Source organism: Limulus polyphemus, unplaced genomic scaffold (genome assembly GCF_000517525.1).
Source record: "Limulus polyphemus unplaced genomic scaffold, Limulus_polyphemus-2.1.2 Scaffold342, whole genome shotgun sequence".
NCBI classification, from domain to species: domain Eukaryota; kingdom Metazoa; phylum Arthropoda; class Merostomata; order Xiphosura; family Limulidae; genus Limulus; species Limulus polyphemus.
In genome coordinates, this window is record NW_013665952.1 from 464,862 (window position 1) to 485,473 (window position 20,612).

Consider the following 20,612-nt stretch of genomic DNA (forward strand, 5'->3'; position numbering starts at 1 on the left):
AGTAATGTCAAAATCAATAAGAATTTATTTCAAAGTGGCTACTTACTCCTGTGCACCAGGCGTTCTACAGATTTGTTATTCTTACATCTAATGCTACAGTGGTACATCTTCCTTGTAAGTTGTGTAAACCATGCGGAGGACAATGGTACACACTTCTTGTAAGCTCTCTATATAGACCATCCAGGAGACTGCGTTACATCTTTCTTGTAAGTTGTATAAGCAATCAAGGGGACAGTCGTAAATCTTTTTTGTAAACTCTATAGACCATCTTGGGAACAGTGGTTCACCTTTCATGTAAACTCTATAGACCATCTTGGGAACAGTAGTAAACATTTCTTATAAACTCTATGACTACCTTTGGAACAGCGGTGCACCTTTCTTGTAGCTCTACAGATTATCCAGGTACATCTTTCTTGTAAGCTCTTTACATTAATCACAGCGTCTTTATTGCAAAGACTACAATACCCTACTTTATCGCTGCTGTTGTGCAGTTTTTCTATTAATGAATTTCATAAACCACGTTGTGGTATTGACAGGCTGTATAAATTTGCAGATGTTTTTTAATACTTCTTTTTCATATAGATTCTATTTCATGATATATTAGTGTTACATGAATGAACTGAGGAGTATTTAAGTACGCATGATTGAAAGTGCTTTTCTTTATTCCTGTCAATTTCCTTAACCTCGGTGAATTTTCATTCGCGAGCTTTGTGTTGGTGGTAAAAATCAGACATCTCAATTATTTCTCATCTTGTATATTGTTGATGCTATAAATGCATAGCTTACCGTAGTTTATCGATAGTATTTGGAGAGATTCTAATATAGCAAAGGAAGAACCAATTTTTATGTCATCTTCAAAAAATATATGGATCTGAATCAAAACTTAATAGAACCTTTTGGCAGGGAATTTTTACACGTATGGTAATAGAAATTTTTATTTTCAACTAGAATCCAATTTTAAAGTTTATGGTTATACGAGTCACATCTGCATCGTCATTTAAAAAAAAATACATTAAAGATTGTATGAAACTTTTATGTACTCCTCATGAATAATTGGTTCGAAAATTCAGTCCAATCTCTGAATTTGAAAAGCTCTTACCGAAAAAATGCATCAGAAACTCACAGCCAGTAGGTGTAACTAGTGTTTAACTAACAAAAATGGCTCCTCCATTAAACTTTTCTGTTTTCCTGATCTGACGCTGTTGTCTCTTTGTTATAGTTATCATATAAGTAACTGATCAGTATGGTTTAGACATTATCTAGCGTTTGATACAAAACTTGGAACGTCTCTTAGGCATCACTTAAGCTACACATATATACAGGCTTACAACAACAACAAAACATACCATTTAAAATACATGAACACGAAACCGATGGTATTTATTTTCAAGGCCTCCTGATGGGTGCTGCGTAATGTACGTTTATTTCTTTGAGTATTATTTTGAATTTAAAGGTTGTTTAAAGAGACAATACTTTATGATATTTGTTGTTAATATTCTGAAGCCCTTTCATTTGCTTAACATTTAACATTACACTATTGATGCCAGAAAGAAGCCAACTTGTAATATTACTCGTGTTACTGTCAGAAGAAAGTATTCATTTATCATTACGTGTATCGGTATCAGAAAGAAGACCAATTTTAACTATAATAATTATATATATATATATATATAAAAGTAAATATAAACATAATGAGTGTTCAAATAAAATAATAAAATAAATAATGTTGTGTTTGTAATTCGTATTCTATAAATCTGATTTGTAAATGTTTTAAATAAACAGATAATAATTAGAAGTCTCTTGTTTAATCTGATTCACACCATAACACTTGTTGCTCATGAAAATTGGTAATATATATTTATGTATGTCTGTTGTATCCCAACCAGTCTAATAAGCCCTGGTACCGGGCGAAAGACCTTGTCGCCACTAGCTTTAGCAGGTGTAATGTGGTTAACATACTATAACATATACTCTTGTGCATGCTTTCACTCATAGGTTTTAAATATACCTATATTTATGCCCAAAAGAAGGCAAGATTTGACATTGCCTATATTAGTATTAGAAAGAGGTGAAATTCGTTTTCCATTTGTAAACAGTAGCATATTTTAAGTGTAAAATCCATCAACCAACTTCTCTCACATACACGGTGTTTCAAAAATACTTTCTTCTTCATTTACTCATGTTCTTGCTGCTGATTTAAACTAAAAGGAGCGACATTTATATTAAACATAAATCAAATAATCTTAACTCAAAGGAATGATTAAAACAACTTTGATAAGCTGCTTATTTCGATTTGAATGTGAGAAGACAGTTTTGAGACATTTAATTACAAATGTAATATGTATATACTTTATCAATAATCAAATCACAACAATACAATAACAGACTTCTTAAGCAGAAAGATTAAAGAGTGGTTGAAAGAGATATTGATAAAATTGCTAAACTTGATATAACTTACATCAGTTAATACATACTTTAATGCAACTAATAATGCACATTTCAAAAACTAGTATAAAATACGCGTACCACCTTTGTTTTAAAGCAGAGCTACCGAATTGGATTTTTAAGATGTGTCCACCGTGGGGATCGATCCCTGAATTTTAGTGTTATAAGTCCTGGAAAGTATTGCTGAACAACCATCTAAAGAGTAAACTAGGAGGAAATTACTATTTTTAGAGACCATTCCATAAATGGTTACTTCCCTGTTTTATAAACAATCGACATTTTTTTTATATACTCATTTTGGCGCAGGTTGGCTGTGTTGTAGAGTTCTGGAGCTGGGGAGTCGGGTTCAAATCCATGCGATACTACAAAATATTTACCCCCACTTCGGGTGCGTTACGAGAGTGCCAGCCAATCTCTTAGCATGGATTGTTGGTGGCAGGGTGCTGCCTTACATCTGGACAGTAGCTCAAAATTAGAGACGGTGGCAGATAGCCTGAGTAACTTTGCCATAAATTAGAGATGGTGGATAGCCTTAGTGACTTTGCCATGCATTAAAGATGGTGGCAGATAACCTTAGTACCTTGGCCTTAAACTAGAGACGGTGGTAGGTAGCCTTAGTAACTGTGCTATAAATTAGAGATAGTGGTAGATAACCTTAGTAACTTTGCCATAAATTAGAGATGGTGGTAGATAACTTTAGTAACTTTGCCATAAATGCAAAATACAAATTGATACTCATTTACACAGTTATGCTGCTAATCTTACAGCAGATAAAAAATTGTTTACTTGCAATCTATGGTTCGCGGGTTCGAATCCCCGTCCCACTAAACACGCTCGCCCTTTCAGCCGTGAGGCCATTATAATGTGACGTTCAATCCCACTATTCGTTGGTAAAAGAGTAGTTCAAGATTGGCGATGACTAGGTGCCTTCCCTCTTGTCTTACACTGCTAAATTAGGGACGGCTAGCGCAGACAGCCCTCGTGTAGCTTTGCGCGAGATTCAAAACAAACAAATAAACTCTTTTCTTGTTGTTGCAATAATTAATTTGGATGTCATTATCTTGTTGTGTCGTGATCTCAAGCTGCACATTTCGAACACCCTTAAGGTAAAGATGCATAAAAATATTGGGGGTTTTCGACTTTCAGCTACTCATGTATATCTATGAAGCTCGCAACTGGTAATATCGTGCTCCTCAATTCTTTAGTAATGAGATGTTCATTATAGAAAAATGTGAAATTAAGTTGTGACTCAAAAACTGATTTATCTCCATCAAAGTAGAAATAAACTATGATAAGATATTCAAAATTTTAGAGTTAACAAAATGAACTATGCCTTATCAAAGATATATTTTTTTATTCTTAAGAATGGTGTACGGTACATTAGTTTGAATTTAAAAAGTGCATTGTAGTTTAAGACTTGTTGGTATTGGTCAGTTTTTAAGGCTTAACATTCGAAATGTGATTTATTTTTCTTGACATCTTTTGATATATTCTCTTTAAGGGAATTCAAAATCGAGTAAACACACAACCTGTTCGAAACGCTAAGTGGAAACTATTTCTGACGAAATGATTGACATTCATTTCTTTTGTATTTACAAGTAGCTAAATGAAGCTTTTTGAGAACAATCGGTTGTCACAGTGTTAGCAAAACAATATTCCTTATTATATGAAACGGATTAATGGTTTATACTGAATTTTATCCCTCCAATGATTTGCAAGAAAAGTCATTTTTTGGACCCATTCGCTGTTGTAAAAATTAATTTGAACTTGAGTTCGGTGTCTTCGATTACAATCGGTACTTTCCTTTAGGAAATCCAGGAAATTGGTCCACCATTTTAACATAAATGTTAATCTAATTTTAGGCATAATGATTTTACTTGTGGTAGTTTCTTTTTGGTGGATGAAAATTCTCCAAAACTCAGGCATTAGTGAAATAAAATTTTTATTTGGCCGATGGTTAAAATGAAAAAGACTCCACATGTTTCGGTAGCTTTACGTTACGATCATCAAGAGTACAAACCTACATGACAAGCGTATAATTTTATAAAGCAAAGGTTTAACTCACTATAATATATGAGGGTAGTATGAATATTGTACATAAGAAGTCAACAGTTCTTTCCAAAATTGTGCATTATCACCAGCTAATCCTTCATCTCTATTTAATAAAAAATTATTTATCTTATAGCACACAATTTCTATCGATTCTCTAATATTCACTTCAGTTTCAGTGTTAGGTTTATTTAAAATTATTGTTTCATGCCATTGTATGGAATGATCTGTTTCAACAATGTGTTCAGCAAGAAGAGAAATTAGCATTTTTCTTGTTATGTACATAACCTTTATGTTCATTAAGACGATATTTCAAATTACGTTTAGTTTGACCAATATATTTTTGTTGCATTCACACCTAATTTGATATATACTTTTTTTCTCTAAAATATTTTTTTATATTTCATACTAGGAAGTATTGTTTTAATTTGGTTAAATAAAAGTAGTTTTTCTGAATACGTTGGCGATTTGGCTAGTTATGTTATATATATGGTAATATTACTGTACTGTTAATTATACAAGCATAGACACTGTTTAATCTAATACGTTGCTTGATAAAAATTGAACTGTATTTTCTTTGTATTATACGTTCAACTATATCAATATTATAACCTCTGTCGTTAGCAATGCTTTTTATATAATTCAATTCGTTTTCCAAATTAGTAGAATCAGAACACATTTTGAATACTGTTTTTAATTTTAAAATTCATTTCACGAGTTGCCGTAATTGAGCCTTCAAGATTAATGAGTCCAAGTTTCGGTATTTTTAATGCATTCACTTCTAACTTCTGAATTAAAGAAAGTTTTGAGGCTGTTCAGTATTCAATTGGCTCAACTAATTACACAGGCTTGCGAATTTAAACTTCATAAAAGTTGTTGCAGTTCTAATAACAGATTTTCCAGATTTCGAAAATAATATTCATTTTTTAGATCTAAGGATTTTTTACAAATCTGGAAGAAAAAACTTTTACGTAGATCAAATTATTATTTCATTTACCACAATGAACATGTTTTATTATTATGTTTCTTAACCAAAATACAAACAAACTAAAAAAAAGGGAAGAACATTGATGTCAAACGAAAATGCATCCTCATTCATTCAGATTTTTTTTTGTGTGTGAAATCTAAGTCTATTAGTCTCAAACCTACGTGTTGTGGTCTTTCTTTTATGTATTGCATTATGACATTTTGTGAAAAATCTGTACGTGATGGAGAAAATTGGATATCATTTTCGGATTTAGCGTACAGGAATTACTGTAGAACATGTAAAAATTTCAAGACAATAAATCCATCGCAGGCCTGTGTTATTTTCCGAGCAGTTTGACACGTGCCTTTTATCCGAAGAATCATATAGAGATTAGACTTTATTGGTAACACGTTTATCTAAAGCATCAGGATAGAATATCCATATAATTCTTCGTAAAGCCGGCTGCTGTATGTTGTTTATGAATTTTAGTAATTTTTGCAAAGCCCTCGAGTTTCTGATGTTGGATTTGTTCTATTATGAATATATTTTTAAAATGATTTATTAATAGTTTTTTAATTGTAATTATGATAATGAAGATTTTTTTGAATTACTGGTTTAGTGTGGATTTAGGGTTAACTTCAATCTCCTTAACTACCGGATTCTCGTAAGATAGTATTGGGATTACGGACAAAAGCACTCAACAGATGATTCAATGCAATATTTTTATTGCAGTTTTTTTTATTTGTAGTATTCATTTATGACGTTAGGTATTTCTGTCTTCACTGATGTCTGTGTTACTTTTCAATGACTACGTTTTATACTGATTTATATAATTTTAATAATTACTTGAAACAGCAATTTTCAGATTGCCGTAGCAATACACTCAATATTATATGTTTATCATTTCTGTAGAACTATAATAGAAACTAAGTATTGTACCTGAATCTATATGTTTGGCAGGCGCATAATTTTGTTTCGCTATGAAATAGGAAACAGGTGAACTTTGTGTGTATGGGGGGTGGGTGGGCTCAATTTCCCCATTTAAAAACTACCCTGATCTTGCAATCGTGTGGTAGTTTCATGTCAACGACCAGTCTGTACTGATGGGATCTTCTATTGTTTGCATTTATAGTTTCCATGTGATCACAATTATTGCCGCAAAGTGAGATAAGTGTGTGAGTGTTCTTTTCTTTTTAATTCGGAACATCACTGTTCGTGTGTCGTTGCTGTAAAAACGCGCTTTGAGGTCGTAATTGTGCTACAATAGTTACGGTGAAATAAGAGTATCCCAGAAGCTGGCGGTTGGTACTATTGAGAAATTGCCTTTTATCTGGCCTATAAGCTCAAAATTAAAGACGACTATGTGTAGCTTTGCGTAAAAATTCTAAAACAAATAGTCAATTTCGAAACATCATTTTATTTTGTCATAGAAAATATTTCAGGTTTGTCTTCATAATATGTTACCTGTTATATTTAGATACAGAATTTCAAATAGATATATAGCAGTCGCTAAATCAGTTTCACTGTTTAATCTATAAAATAAACGTCATCTTTAATTAATTCCAGAGTACGAAGCGAAGTTTGGGGTCGATCCTTTTTATAGACCTTAAGAAACCTTATCCAATCTAATAGAAGTATGAAATGGGTTAAATGATAATATACAGAAATATAGATTTTACAGGAGTAGTAATCTGCCATCCTGCAAAGTAATGAAAAAAAACGTCGGAGAGGCAAAGAGATGGACAAAATAGAAAATAGTGAATAAAAAGCGAATAAATCCTGAATTTAGTAACGAAGTAGTTTTTATTTAAGCACAAAGCTACACAATTGGCTATCTGTACTCTACCCACCACGGGTATCGAAACCCGGTTTGTAGCGTTGTATGCCCGCAGACTTACCGTTGTGCCACTGGAGAGCTTAACAAAGTAGAGGTAACATATTACAACAAGGACATGTACGTTTCATAGGTGTTTATTATTTAAAGTATAAACACACTGTAAAACTGTAAACACCACATAATTTGTGCTACATTTAATTATTTATTTTTTAAATAAAAAAATATCTGCTGTAATTTCAGAGTCAGTCCGTCATAGCTCTGTGTATTCTAATGTAAACATGAGTTTGTTATTGACTAGGAGCCGGTGGATGCGAAGACTAAAAAATGCGTGATTTATCACCGTAAATCAACAGTAGGGTACGCTTCTTAAAATACAGCCTGGACATTCTTTGCTCCGCAGATGTTTGTGCGCAGGACTTGTATACATCAGAAGTAATAAATTAAAACTTGATACTTAAAGAACCTGTGTTACATTTATAAGAACTACACGTTTTGTTTAGATTACGTCCCTTAAAACAAAATCAAATTCTTGGATTACTAGAGAACACCCACCCTGAAAACAGTCGGTTCTGATAAACACTTAACGTTTGGTTAATATAAGAAGACGTTCACATCATTATAACTAATATAGTTTGAACATTGTTTCATCAGCTATGTTCATTAGTATGTAAACGTCCCCCGATGAGACAGCGGTAAGTCCACGGATTTACAATGCTAAAACCCAGGGTTCGATTCCCCGCGATGTACACAACAGATAGCTCAGTGTGTATTTGCTCTAAAACAAACGACAACCACCAGGTTTATAGTTCTGGTACCTTTCTTTGATCAGAGATTAATACTAACTGTAATGTTGTTTAGAAATCTGAATAGATAAATAAATAAGCACAGAGTTTATAATTTTCCACAAAACAAATGTTTACGAACATACTTTAGATGCGGCGAACACGTGTTGTGCCATAGAAAGAATATTTCTCACTCAGCTGAAACTGTTTTTTATTCATTCATTACAGCCTAGTTTTTCTAAATATCGTGTTGATGTATATCTTCTTTAAAACGTTAACAGGTCGTTGAAGAGCTATATTACATAAAAGTTGGGATAATAGTTGCCACGCCCTACTAAATATTGAAGTAATATAATTGGCGGACAAACCACGTGATTTGCCCAAATTGAATTTATTTTTGAAAAATCTAAGCCCACCTTTTCGGTGTAACCTCCAGTAACTTGATCAACCAATAAATATTATTCTGAAAAAAAAAAGCTCATTTAATAAAAGCTATTCAAAGCTTTATTTCAATTTAATAACAGCGTATGGGGGAAGAATTCTTATCACTTTCGTTTTGCTCCCTCTTCCTCCGTAGTTCAGTGGTAAGGTTTAAGGTATAAAACACTAAATTTGGGGGTTCGATCATTGTAGTGGGCACAGCACAGATAACTCATTGTGCAGCTTTGAACTCGGTAACAAACGTATATAAACAAGTAAGTATTTTCAACTATCATTAAACAAGCATTATCCTTATTCACTGAGGAAACTCACGACCTTTGGTGACGATCCAAATATTCAAACACTAATATTAAGACTATTCCTTTGAACATTACTTTTCTGTAAATTAGCAATTATTGTTCTACCGATGATGAAACTTAGAACAAACTAGGCTTGTTACAGAATGTATTTCAGCGCCTTGACTGGGCGTGGAACGTACATGGAAGGCTTTTGTAAAATAAACTAGCCTTTTCATTGCTTTTTGAATTGAAGTTCCATTTTTTTATCCCCTGATGGATGAGTGGTAACTTTGTTTCAGGATTTACAAGGTTAATGTTCAGAGTTCGAATCCACGCCGTGGACAGAGCGCACATAGACCAGGGTGTAGCTCCAATTCAGATGATCGTAATTAAACTGAGATATATTTATGTTAGTTTGCCTTCATATCTTGTCAACGTAATCAACGACCACATTAGCATTTCAAACAGAATGCGATGTTGTCCTTACTAAATTTTGCATTTCCAGTCATAAAATAATTGGATCTCTGCTTCTGCAAAGAACAAAGAAAATGATTTCACGGGAACCTTATGTTACGATTTGCTAATAAGACTTGTGTTATAAAATGTGATATATATTCATTACAGATGCAAGTGCCACTGTGGTATTTAGTTGCACTGATGTCCGCCAGGTAGCTTAAAGTATCCATATGAACACCGATTCCGTAAATGTAACCGGAGAGAATAAATAATTCCAAACACGGACAGAAAAGGAAACACAAATGAATAAGTAAAACAATTATGCTAAATATGCTCATATAAGTCCTTACCTTACTAGGTAGTCTCTATGTTCAGTAACAATTATACCGGCTATTGGGATGGATAGAAGCTTCCCAAAGATCCATACAGAACAAGAATAGAAAAAATTAAGATATTCTTCACTTTCGAACTAGACAAAGAATCCAAGTGCGGTATCTCATAACCTATAGCTACGTACATCAGCGACTATTCCAAACAACATACACAGAGAAGAAACCCAAACTCATAAAAAACTGTACAGGTATTGGTGTCACCCTTTGAGATTGTATGGCCCTCTCAAGGGTGTGGATATAGGGTCGAAGAAATACAAGCTTCTAACTATTGCCACAAATAACGTTTACCTAAGTAAAAGGATTAGCACATGTTTATGATCTTTCGACATCCGGTTAACGAGTATGTCATAATTACATGAAGAACATTTGCACGAAAACTTCGAATATACCTGACTAAAAATACATTCTATACTAGTTAAAGAAGGGTGAAATTAATACTATTTTAATTATGACACCACCTCATAGTTTTCAGTAATGTTACTACCATTAAAAAAATCGGTGATTTTGTACGTTGATTCTTGAGTTACCTATGCACAAGTAATGCGCCAATTCTTCTGAATGACGAGGGAAGTATAATAAATATTTAATAAAATCATTAATATTGTGTTATTAATCTTTATCCTAATTCTGATTTGTAAGCAGCTCATACAAAATTGATAGAAATTACAATTCACCAACTTAATCTAGCTCACACCATAACAGTTGTTGTTCATGCACTTTGATAATTAAAATAGTCTCAACCACTACTGTGTCCCAGCCGGTTGATGAATCCTGGTATTAGAAAAAAAGGCTTGGATATAGATCTTCTTTACTTTCACGCTTGAGTTCTTAGAATTAAAATTTAGAGCACTAAATACAGTTTGGTAAAATATTGAACCAACAGCATTATCTCGAGCTGGCGGTCGAAATACATTCAGTTTAAAGAAAACAAATATAAATATCCCGGTATTTGTACATAACAGCACTCATTATGGGGAAAAAATCTTTGAAGCAGGTCGTTTGCATGGGAATATGGCAAAATGGTGTCTCTTGAAAAATTCGCATGATTCATTTGAAAGCCAGTGATTTTAAGCTATTTTTTTAAATGATAGGTATTCGTATTATAATATTTTTTACACAATTAACGCTAAAAACATATTAAAACACCAAAATTTACTTCAGAAATGTATAGTACGTTAAGCAGATCATTTCCTAACGAAATATATTTGTAAGGTTAGACTAACGTAAAATTACAGTTTTAAACACGCAAACACAAACATACGCACATACACGCACAAGTCAGACATGGATATATATACTCTCCAACACCATTTGTTTATTAAGAATAGTATAACACAGATAGCTTTTACACAAAAACTTAATCCTTTCCAGAGGTTTTAAGTAGAGTCAGCTGTCGATTAATAAATCTTTTCAAGAGCCATCTGGTGGTAAAATCTTCAGATGTACTAAATATTACTATCATACTCTCCCAAGAAATCTCCAATTTACAAGATTAATAACTATATATTTACAACGCCATCTGTGTATCTATTTCCGATGAATCAATTGTTTCATCTTTTCAGGAATAGAAGAAAATTGTTTCCGTACATGCAAAAACAAAACAAATCAAAACTTTTCATTATTGTTACTTAAGAGTGTTTTTATAGAGCGCTGTTCCTGCTAAACCTTTACAAACAGCACTACTTTTACACTTAGAGGAAGCAGTTCGATGTAATTTTGACCTCTGCTTAAGGTCAGATCTGTTAAAACGGATGTATATGTTTATTCTTGTTGCCGAAAACACGTATTAAGTGAAATTATTTTAAACAGCCTTCTGAAACAGTTACTGTGATTATCGTCAAAATATGGCTGTCGTTATGAGAGATTTCCTTATTCTATAAATGTTCTATGTTGATGATGAAACCTTGATATACTTTAGACTATTTTACAATAGTTTTGATAGTAGTTTTCTATATAAATAAGTTTAGTTGAAGAGAATTGTACTATGATTATTGCACAATTTTACAGTATTTCATTCAGGTAGGTTACGTGAAAACAATTAATAAGATTAGTATATAGAAAATCCAGGTTGGTCTACAAACGGTGTCTTGCTTGACCTTGAACAAGGAGTGGTCAGATTCGGACTTGAGTCAATGCTTTGCTTGATCTTAGGTAAGTAGTTGTCAGATTCGGACTGCAATCAATGCCCTGCTTGACCTTGAGTAAGTAGTGGTCAGATTCGAACTGCAATTAAGGCTTTGCTTGGCCATAAGCAAGTAGCGGTCAGATTTGATCTAAAATTAATGTCTTGCTTGCTTGATCATGCAGAAATAATGGTCAGGTTTGGACTATAACCAATGTCTTGCTTGACCTTAGCAAGCGACTGTGAGATTCGTATATTATAATCAATACCTTGCTTGACCTTGAGCACGTAGTAGTCAGATTTGGACTTCAACGAATGTCTTGCTTATTCCTGCGCAAACAGTGGTTGGATTTGGACTATTACAAATAACTTGTTGGAAAACATTACTATTTACAGAATAGATTCCAGTCGAAGTCGAACTAAGTATAACAAAGGGTTGAGTGTGTTATATTAAAATTATCCCGAGTATACAAATCACGTGACAAACGCTGCCTATATAAAGTCTCAGTAAAACGGATGTGTCAGAACTATATTTCAACATTGTTTAGCGTTTCATAGGCAGTGTGATGTTGCTTAGAATTGATCGCTCTTGGGAAATGTGTATAACAGCCCTTTCCAAAATGAATAATTCATACACTCAGATCATAAGAATGCGTTAAGATCAAGGATTTAGGATATTCAAGATGGATATAGCCTTTGTACTTAATGATATTGGTAAACAAAGGAATATGGATAAACTTTGGGCACCAAAACAATTTAGAAATATATTTGCAACCAGTCATATCCCAGCCGTGGTGAGCAAAAATTCGATATCTTGTAACAGATGAGAAAACACTAACACAAGGGTCGATGGCAAAAGCCGTCCACGTGCCCTAGGCAAAATTATGTAACGTAATCAAGAAGGGTCTCAGTCTTGAAAAGTAACTCAAGTCACATATATACAGACTGCTTCCATGGCATAAACCTTTGAGAATGAAATGTGTATTTATCGTATTCCATACGAAAACACTGGTAGTGTCGCCAGGTGCAGCGACTATAGATTTCTGTTCAGTTGGAGTGTTGAAATTGACGCTAGAAAACCGTCGTCTTCGTACATAAGATGGCTTATGGAAAGTACGCAGGGAGGGGTTTTCTTCATACTTAACAACATTATGACCAAGTCATTTGCAATGGAAACTTTGCTGCATGAATATTGTCAAGATTCACAGTCGTTAGCTAAATTATAATCGGACGTGACGACATAGTGAGGCTCCATACTCGTTTTAATATAGTACACTTAGTTTCTGTGTACAATGAATCACTGAACAGTATATCGTATATATATATATATATATATGTATATATACACATATGAGCCTAAAGCACCGCAAATGACGTCATAAGTTCTCTGAAGTGTTTATTCCAGGTATACCACAAATGACTAAAGCGACGAAACAGATGTCATGCATGTCAAATGAGATTAGTTTGAGTGTGTATTAGATTACTTTAGTGCCAAAACTGTCGTCATACGTGTCACAAGTGATTAGTTCTAGTATATGTCACATCAGTAAAGTGCCAATAGTGACATTTTTAGTATCAGAGGAGCTTAGTTTTAGTATGGTATAAGTGCCATGACTGACGTCATGGGTGTGAGACACGATTAGTTCTACTTCATTTCAGGTCTCTAAATAATCGAGACTGACGCCAAGTGGTTAATTCTAAAGTTTGTTAGTTAGTTGATTCATTTTCTTGCGAGATTTATTGCTTTTCGAACTTGTATGCTGCTTTTTGTTTTCTTCTAGTTAGGTGTCGCTTTGTACCATATGAGCATACATGAAAATAAACTCTGTGATATCTGACAATATGTATTTGCTTTGAAAAATCAGCAGTTTTATAAAACATCACTATCTCGACTAACGTGTATAGGTATGTTTATAAATTGATTAATATAAATCATTAAAACAACAACAGACCTGTACAGCGTTTCTGACGTTAGACGTCGTTATAAGTATTGTGCATTGTTCATATAGAATTCAAACAAGTTAAGTACGTTTTGCTGGCAAGCAGACTTTTAGTAGTAATTTCACATATATATTACTACCAAAGCCATGCTATTTATCTAGATTTTATGGTTCATTTACAGAGTTAAACATATTTACTATGGTATCTTTATTTAAACCTTTAATTACAAGTCCTGGTTTGAGTAAGTCACGTGTATATACATTCTTGTCTTGGAATGATTCTCATTGTGTGAAGATGATGACAGATTTTGGACCGTAATATTCCATCTAGATAAAGGGGCGATCAACTGGTTTTGTAAAAATCCTCGTTTGACAGCAGTAGACCGATAAGGCTTGTTGAAAAAAAGCAGTAACCCTCCTCCCCACCTGTCTCAATGACACCAGCAGTCGGGTTGGTTATTGGCTTCTGTCACCCACTTGTTTCTTTCTCTCCCACACTTTAAGGGACTGTTCTCTTTTCCATTGACAGAAATGTTTAGTTTGGTTGGACAGTTATGGATGGAGAGGATCTCGACCTCTCTGCTCAGGAGCAATCATGAAGGATCACGCGACGCACGACTGTTTATATGGCTGCTGGTGATAAATGGCTTTTCCATGGTGTGTTTTTTATGGATTGCTATAGAGTTTAAGAGTGAAAGTTATACAGATAACTAGATATCCCCTTTTTTCTCTTTTTTTCATCTACGTTAATTATAGCTTTTGAGATATTGAAGTGGTAGGGACCACACGCAATGATACACAGGTCCACTGCCGAGACATGTAGGTGAAAAATCGCATGGGTTGAACTGACTTGTTTATCTCTACACAATTAACTTGTGTGGAGATAAGAGGAGAGGCACAGAAGGTGTATATTGTGTAAAGTTCAGCTTTCTGAAATGACAAGACTATATGGTGTAACACTGGTCAGTTATTTGTTTGTCTGTCTGTCTATCTATAACAAGTATTTGTTTGTTGAATTTCGCACTAAACTACACGAGGGCTATCTGCACTACCAGTTCTTAATTTTGAAGTGATAGACTGGAGGAAAGGCAGCTAGTCAACACCACCCATCAACAACTCTTGGGTTACTCTTTTAACAACGAATAGTAGGATTAACTGTCACGTCATAATGCCCCCACGGCTGAAAAGGCGAGCGTGTTTGGAAACGGGTTTCGATCTCGCAGATTTCGAGTCGATCTTCCTGATCACCAGGCCACGTGAGGCCCTTATCGGGATGAAAACGACGTCCTAGCATTTTTAATGTATTGCTTTCGTTGGTTTAGCAGCACAGTGTGGTTTCACCGTTTCACTTATAAAGTACTTACGGCCCCAATGTGCTCCAAAGCGCGATTAATAAAAAAATAATAATAAAAAAAAAATTGACAAGCCACGGAACTTCATTTCCACAGTCGGGCACCCCCTCCTCAATATAATAAGCAACTAACTTGTAAATGTATCAGTGTATGCGTTAATTCTAACGTTAATGTTAAAACATTAGCAATACGATTTGTTTGTTTGTAATTAAGCACAAAGCTACACAATGGGCTATCTGTGCTCTGCCCACCACGGGTATCGAAACCCTGATTCTAGCGTTGTAAGTCCGCAGACATACCGCTGTGCCACTGGGGGGCAGCGATATGGAATTTCATATTCGTAGTTTTTTTATACTTGTCAGTAAAGACTTGATAGTTTTAATCAGTTTATTGTAACCATATAGTAGTTGAAGCTAATAAATTCGAAAATATGAATGATAAAGAAGTAGAAGAGTTAGTAGTAAAGAAACTCAATTCACTTTTCAGTGGACTTTACCATTAGAAATCAGTCAAAATCCATCATGCTCGTAAGCATGTGGCTGCAGGCTGTATAGTTCAAACTGCCGTTAGAAGTTATTATACTTGCAACAACACACACACACATGTTCGGCACCGGGTTTTAGATAGTTGAGGTCCTGGGAGGGTTAGGGGCTATCTGCGCTAGCCATCCATAATTTAGTACTGAAAAACTAGAGGAAAGGCAGCTAGTCAACACCGCCAACTCTTGGGCTACTCTTTTATCAACGAATAGTGAGATTGACCGTGACATCATAACGCCCACACGGCTGAAAGTACGTGCATGTTTGGCGGGACGGGGATTCGAACCAGCGACCTACAAATAACCACCTGGTCATGCTAGACCGTCAACAATGATATGATATTATGAGAAAGTGAGAGATTGATGCAAAGGTCTGTCACATCTTTGTACTGTGATTTTGTGGGTTAAGCCGTGGATGGTATATTTTGAACGCAACGAAGAAATGCTTAAACGATCTAAGCAAATAGCAGGCATTTCTGTTGCAATGTCATACAGTAGAAATGTCACATTTTTACCTCTTAGTTATCATAAAAAAAACAGTGAATATATTTTTATTCTATTTTATTCATGTAGTGTGTAATTGATTTTTAAGGAAATTTTTGTTTTATAAACAAGTTAAATTCTGAATTAAATGTTTTCAGCTGGAAATATGCATTACTTACATTATACTGTATATCTATGTATAGTTTTGTCTGCTCATATTTATATGACTTTAAGAATGTTCTAGAAATAAAAAAGACAGAAGTAAAGAAAAAACTGTCGGACACTATTACATAGCACTTACTGTAATCTAATGTATTAGATGTAGTTCTACAGTCCCCGAAAGTCTTCTGTTTCAAGAGTAAATAAAACCAGAATTAAGAGTAACAAATATTTTTATTTCTTGCTTTTGAAGTTCATATGTCATGCTTGGTTGTAGCCTACCGATGCATAATTCTTCTCGTGATTCATGACATACGCACGTTTTACTGACGTCATGAGAGTACAAATTGCAACGTTAAGCGTTCCGTATGTGACGCCGTAATTTTAGTGTCTACTGACAGACTGGCAACAAACAACACACTACTGTATGATGGTGCGAGTGGCTGAAACAGATGATCTCTCCAGGCGACTTTCGACTCACTTTCGGGAAAATTAACTTGTATTTGTGTTTTGGTGTAAACAAACGGTTTAACACACATCATATATCTCGAGTGCAAATTGGAGTGTCAAAACGTATACAGGAGACATAAAACTTGATTCTTCTATCCTTTGCTGTGTATATTTCAAACAAACCAATTTTATTCGTTAGGCCAATAGCAGAAAATTTTTTTTTCTGGAAAAAATGGTTTTTATCATAACGAAACTTCTAAAGATTAGGAAGAGGAAGTTCCCTAGGGGGGAGAAATCTATCAGGTTCGTCTGTTAGTATACTGGGGGAAAAAATCTATCAGGATCGCCTATACTAACGGGAAGAAATCTATCAGGTTCGCCTATACTAACGGGAAGAAATCTATCAGGTTCGCCTGTTAGTATACTAACGGGAAGAAATCTATCAGGTTCACCTGTTAGTATACTAACGGGAAGAAATCTATCAGGTTCGCCTGTTAGTATAGATACTTTCATTAAGTTTTGCTGTGAGAAAATGTTGTGTCTGTATTATCTTTTTGTAGGTTCAAACTGTTTAATGTCGTGTTTCTCTGTTTGTCATGTGCTGAATTCTCTTCCATTTAGTTATCTTTAACATCCTATCACGGCTTCATTTGTTGTTGAAACAAAACCTAGTTTAATGACTTATTATGGCGTCAATTGCGAACTGGAATCGCCATCTGATGGTGATAACTCATAGAAGATGCACAAAGAGAAAAATACATTGTGTCATGCACTACCACCAGAAACAGATGGTATTCTGTACATTAAACAGCCGTGGATATAATGACACCATGGCTGAACGACTTAGAATTAGAAAAAAACAACAACAACCTTATGTTTATAATACATCCATATGTTAGATTAGAGAGTCTAACTCATATGATGACATTAGACGTACGAAACAGTGAAGTACAACCGAATTTGACTTCCAACGTTGATCATCTTCAGACCACAAAAGTAATTATAGTTAATTACAACTGCAAAACGTAACTCTATATAGTGCTGAAAACAAATCAGAATGATAAATATACAACGTAAATAGAAAGTTAGGATACGCTATCTCTTTTTTATCTAACCGTTTGCTTTTTATCTGTTGCTGTATCAGCTTTTTCAGGACCGATAAACAACTTTACAACAATATTAAAACGTAAAACAGAAAAATAATTTCAAATAACATCTAGTTAATTATAAAATAAAATATTCGAGTGAGTGAAATGTAGAATTAATTGATCTGGCTGTAGGCTCAAATCGCCAGTAGGGCTGGAAAGTAAATACTAAAACCGAATATCAAGTAGCTACCTATTATTGTACAGCCATGTTCGGCCTCTCCACATTTAATTGTTTGTTTGTTTGTAATTATGCACAAAGCTACACAATGGGCTATCTGTGCTCTGCCCACCACGGGTATCGAAACCCGGTTTCTAGCGTTGTAAGTCCGCAGACATACCGCTGTGCTATTGGGGGCTCCACATTTAATAAACTCAGCGTAAAACTATAGCACGTAACACTAATCTGATTAGTCTCGATTTTAAACAAACACGGGTTATGCTGTTAAAAAATTCGCAGTTGCACTTGTTTCAGGTTACTTTCCTTCCAGAAAATCTAATACACAACCCTCCTAATCAGTTGTCTTCGAAAAAGCGCATAACACTGAATTAAACTGAAGAAGCAACATTCGGATTCGGAAACAAACAGTTACTATCTGGGAGTCTTAAAAAAAAAAAGAGCGCGAAAATGACAGAATATCTGGTGGATAATAGTTAGTTACTTTAAATTTGTCTATGAAAATTAATAACTGAAAAGACTATCTCTCTTAGACTAGATGAGAGTTAAAATATGTATGTTATTACACGTACACCAGATTAAGTATGTTTCTTAGTTACAATATGAAAAAAACAAAACAAAAAAAAACCCTCAAATATTAAAAGCTAACTAACCATTTTATCCTAGCATTATGATAAACTAGTGTCTATAGACATATAAAATTGAATGGGCCGACATAGTATACGAGTCATTAGGTACAGTACTCCAGCCATTGTACATTCCCTGTATATTTGTCACGTGTCAAATGGAGGCGATAATGCCTGACAAATGGACTGGGGGCGGAAAGGTCTGAAATGGAAACCAGCTGGATGTTGAGTACGGTCTGTAAGTATCGTGTATTGTACTGAGCTCACTTGGCTGTCTACAGTGTAGCTGCACATTCTCTACAGTTCGCAGTAACTGGTTAGTGTCCGATGTTAAGGTTAGGGATAATCTTCGACGTTAATGAGTTGACTACTCAGTTAAGATTCTATCACAATGACAGGTAGTTCGTGATTGGATGATCACTATAAAATTATATCGTCCGTCAACGAGGTTGAAAGGCGAGATCCACAAATAGAAGGAGTAGAGGCTTGTTCGAATAATATGGAGAAGTGATAACCCTCATTATACGCAGCCCTTCTGTACATGTCAGCGAGTATGCATAAGATAAATACCTTTGTTGTAGATTGACACATAGGAGGCGTCAAAGATTTATCAATGATTCTTTTTTCAGTCACTTGAAAAAAAAACAAAAACACACACACATTAATTGGGCTTAAAAAATTGCTTGTTAGCGCGAAAACAGTATAAATATCAACCAGAAGAGGTGGTTGAAATAACAAGTACTAATTAATTAAAAGAAAGAAATTATATTTATTGTTGAAGTACGCATGTTCACTTTAAAGGTAGATACCATCAACCTCTTATTCAGGTGTTGAGCTATTTTCGTCAACTGTGTATAATACACACACACATATAAATGTTCGTAAATCCTGGTTTTTGTTATTCATCAATGTCTAAAATACGTAATTAGTAAATAAATATGTATAATTTGATTATACTGTCGTATTAATTACCAGAAAGTTATAACTTAAATTTTATCTTTTGGAAAATCCAATTCATCGTGCAGATGGCACTACTTCTTTTGTCGTGCACTATAAATTGTCTTTTTTTTTCTTATAGGTAAACGCAAAGCTCACAATGGGCTATCTGTGCTGTGCCCACTACGGGTTCTGAAACCCGATTTTTAGTGTTAGCTTGGACTTGCCGCTGAATTATTATGGGGCACAAATTATCACGCTGTTAGTTATTATATACAAGCGTGTAGCCCGTCTAAAATGACGGGGCAAGTACTAACACCCCCACCCCATAGTATACCCTAACTTCACATTTCATATCTAACTGAAATAAATAAATTTTGCGAAATCAAGCTTGACCAACAAAGAGGCAGAAAAATGCAGTCGAGGCAGTCAAACGTCGGTAAATTCCTTTGTGAACCAATCAAAATTAAGATAATTTATGAAATGAATTTGTGGCGTATTCATAGAATAATTATTGGTAAAAATCAGTTAGATTAATAACTTCTAATATATAAAAAAGTCAGTACGTTTTGGTAACACTACGTTCCAAAAATGGCTTTTATGTCATGTTACTTAACAGCAAAAGTAGAACCTAATACTGTTGTTAGTCTTTGTACTGAAAGTATAAAATGAAATGTATAGACAACAAAACTGGAAAAATATTTGTTGATTTCTTAATTTAGAGTCTCCGTTGATTAAAGAGGTTTGTTTATTAAAAACGTTTGTGATATAACAGCAAATAACTTAATCCAGAAACGATTTAAGTTAAAGCTGAATCGATATTTTTACTTTCATGATAAATTTTATGCACTTGGCTCTAGGCTAGGTGATCTCACACTACGTCTTTACTTTAGACTTATTATACCAACACTTACTACATTTATAAGGTTTCACGGTACCACCCCCTCTCACCCTATATCCCGTCACTAAAATCGTAATAGGCAGACAGTAATCGAACTATTCTATGTGGATAAATGCATTTTGGCTTTTATGACTC

The 20,612-nt window shown here is 34.3% G+C and overlaps 1 protein-coding gene across 1 annotated transcript in view; it reads left to right on the top strand.

Annotated features, from left to right (window-relative positions):
* The window catches only part of LOC106457529 (T-box transcription factor TBX1-like), a 51,654-nt gene that overhangs the window by 8,189 nt on the left and 22,853 nt on the right, over window positions 1–20,612 (top strand). The window lies entirely within an intron of this gene.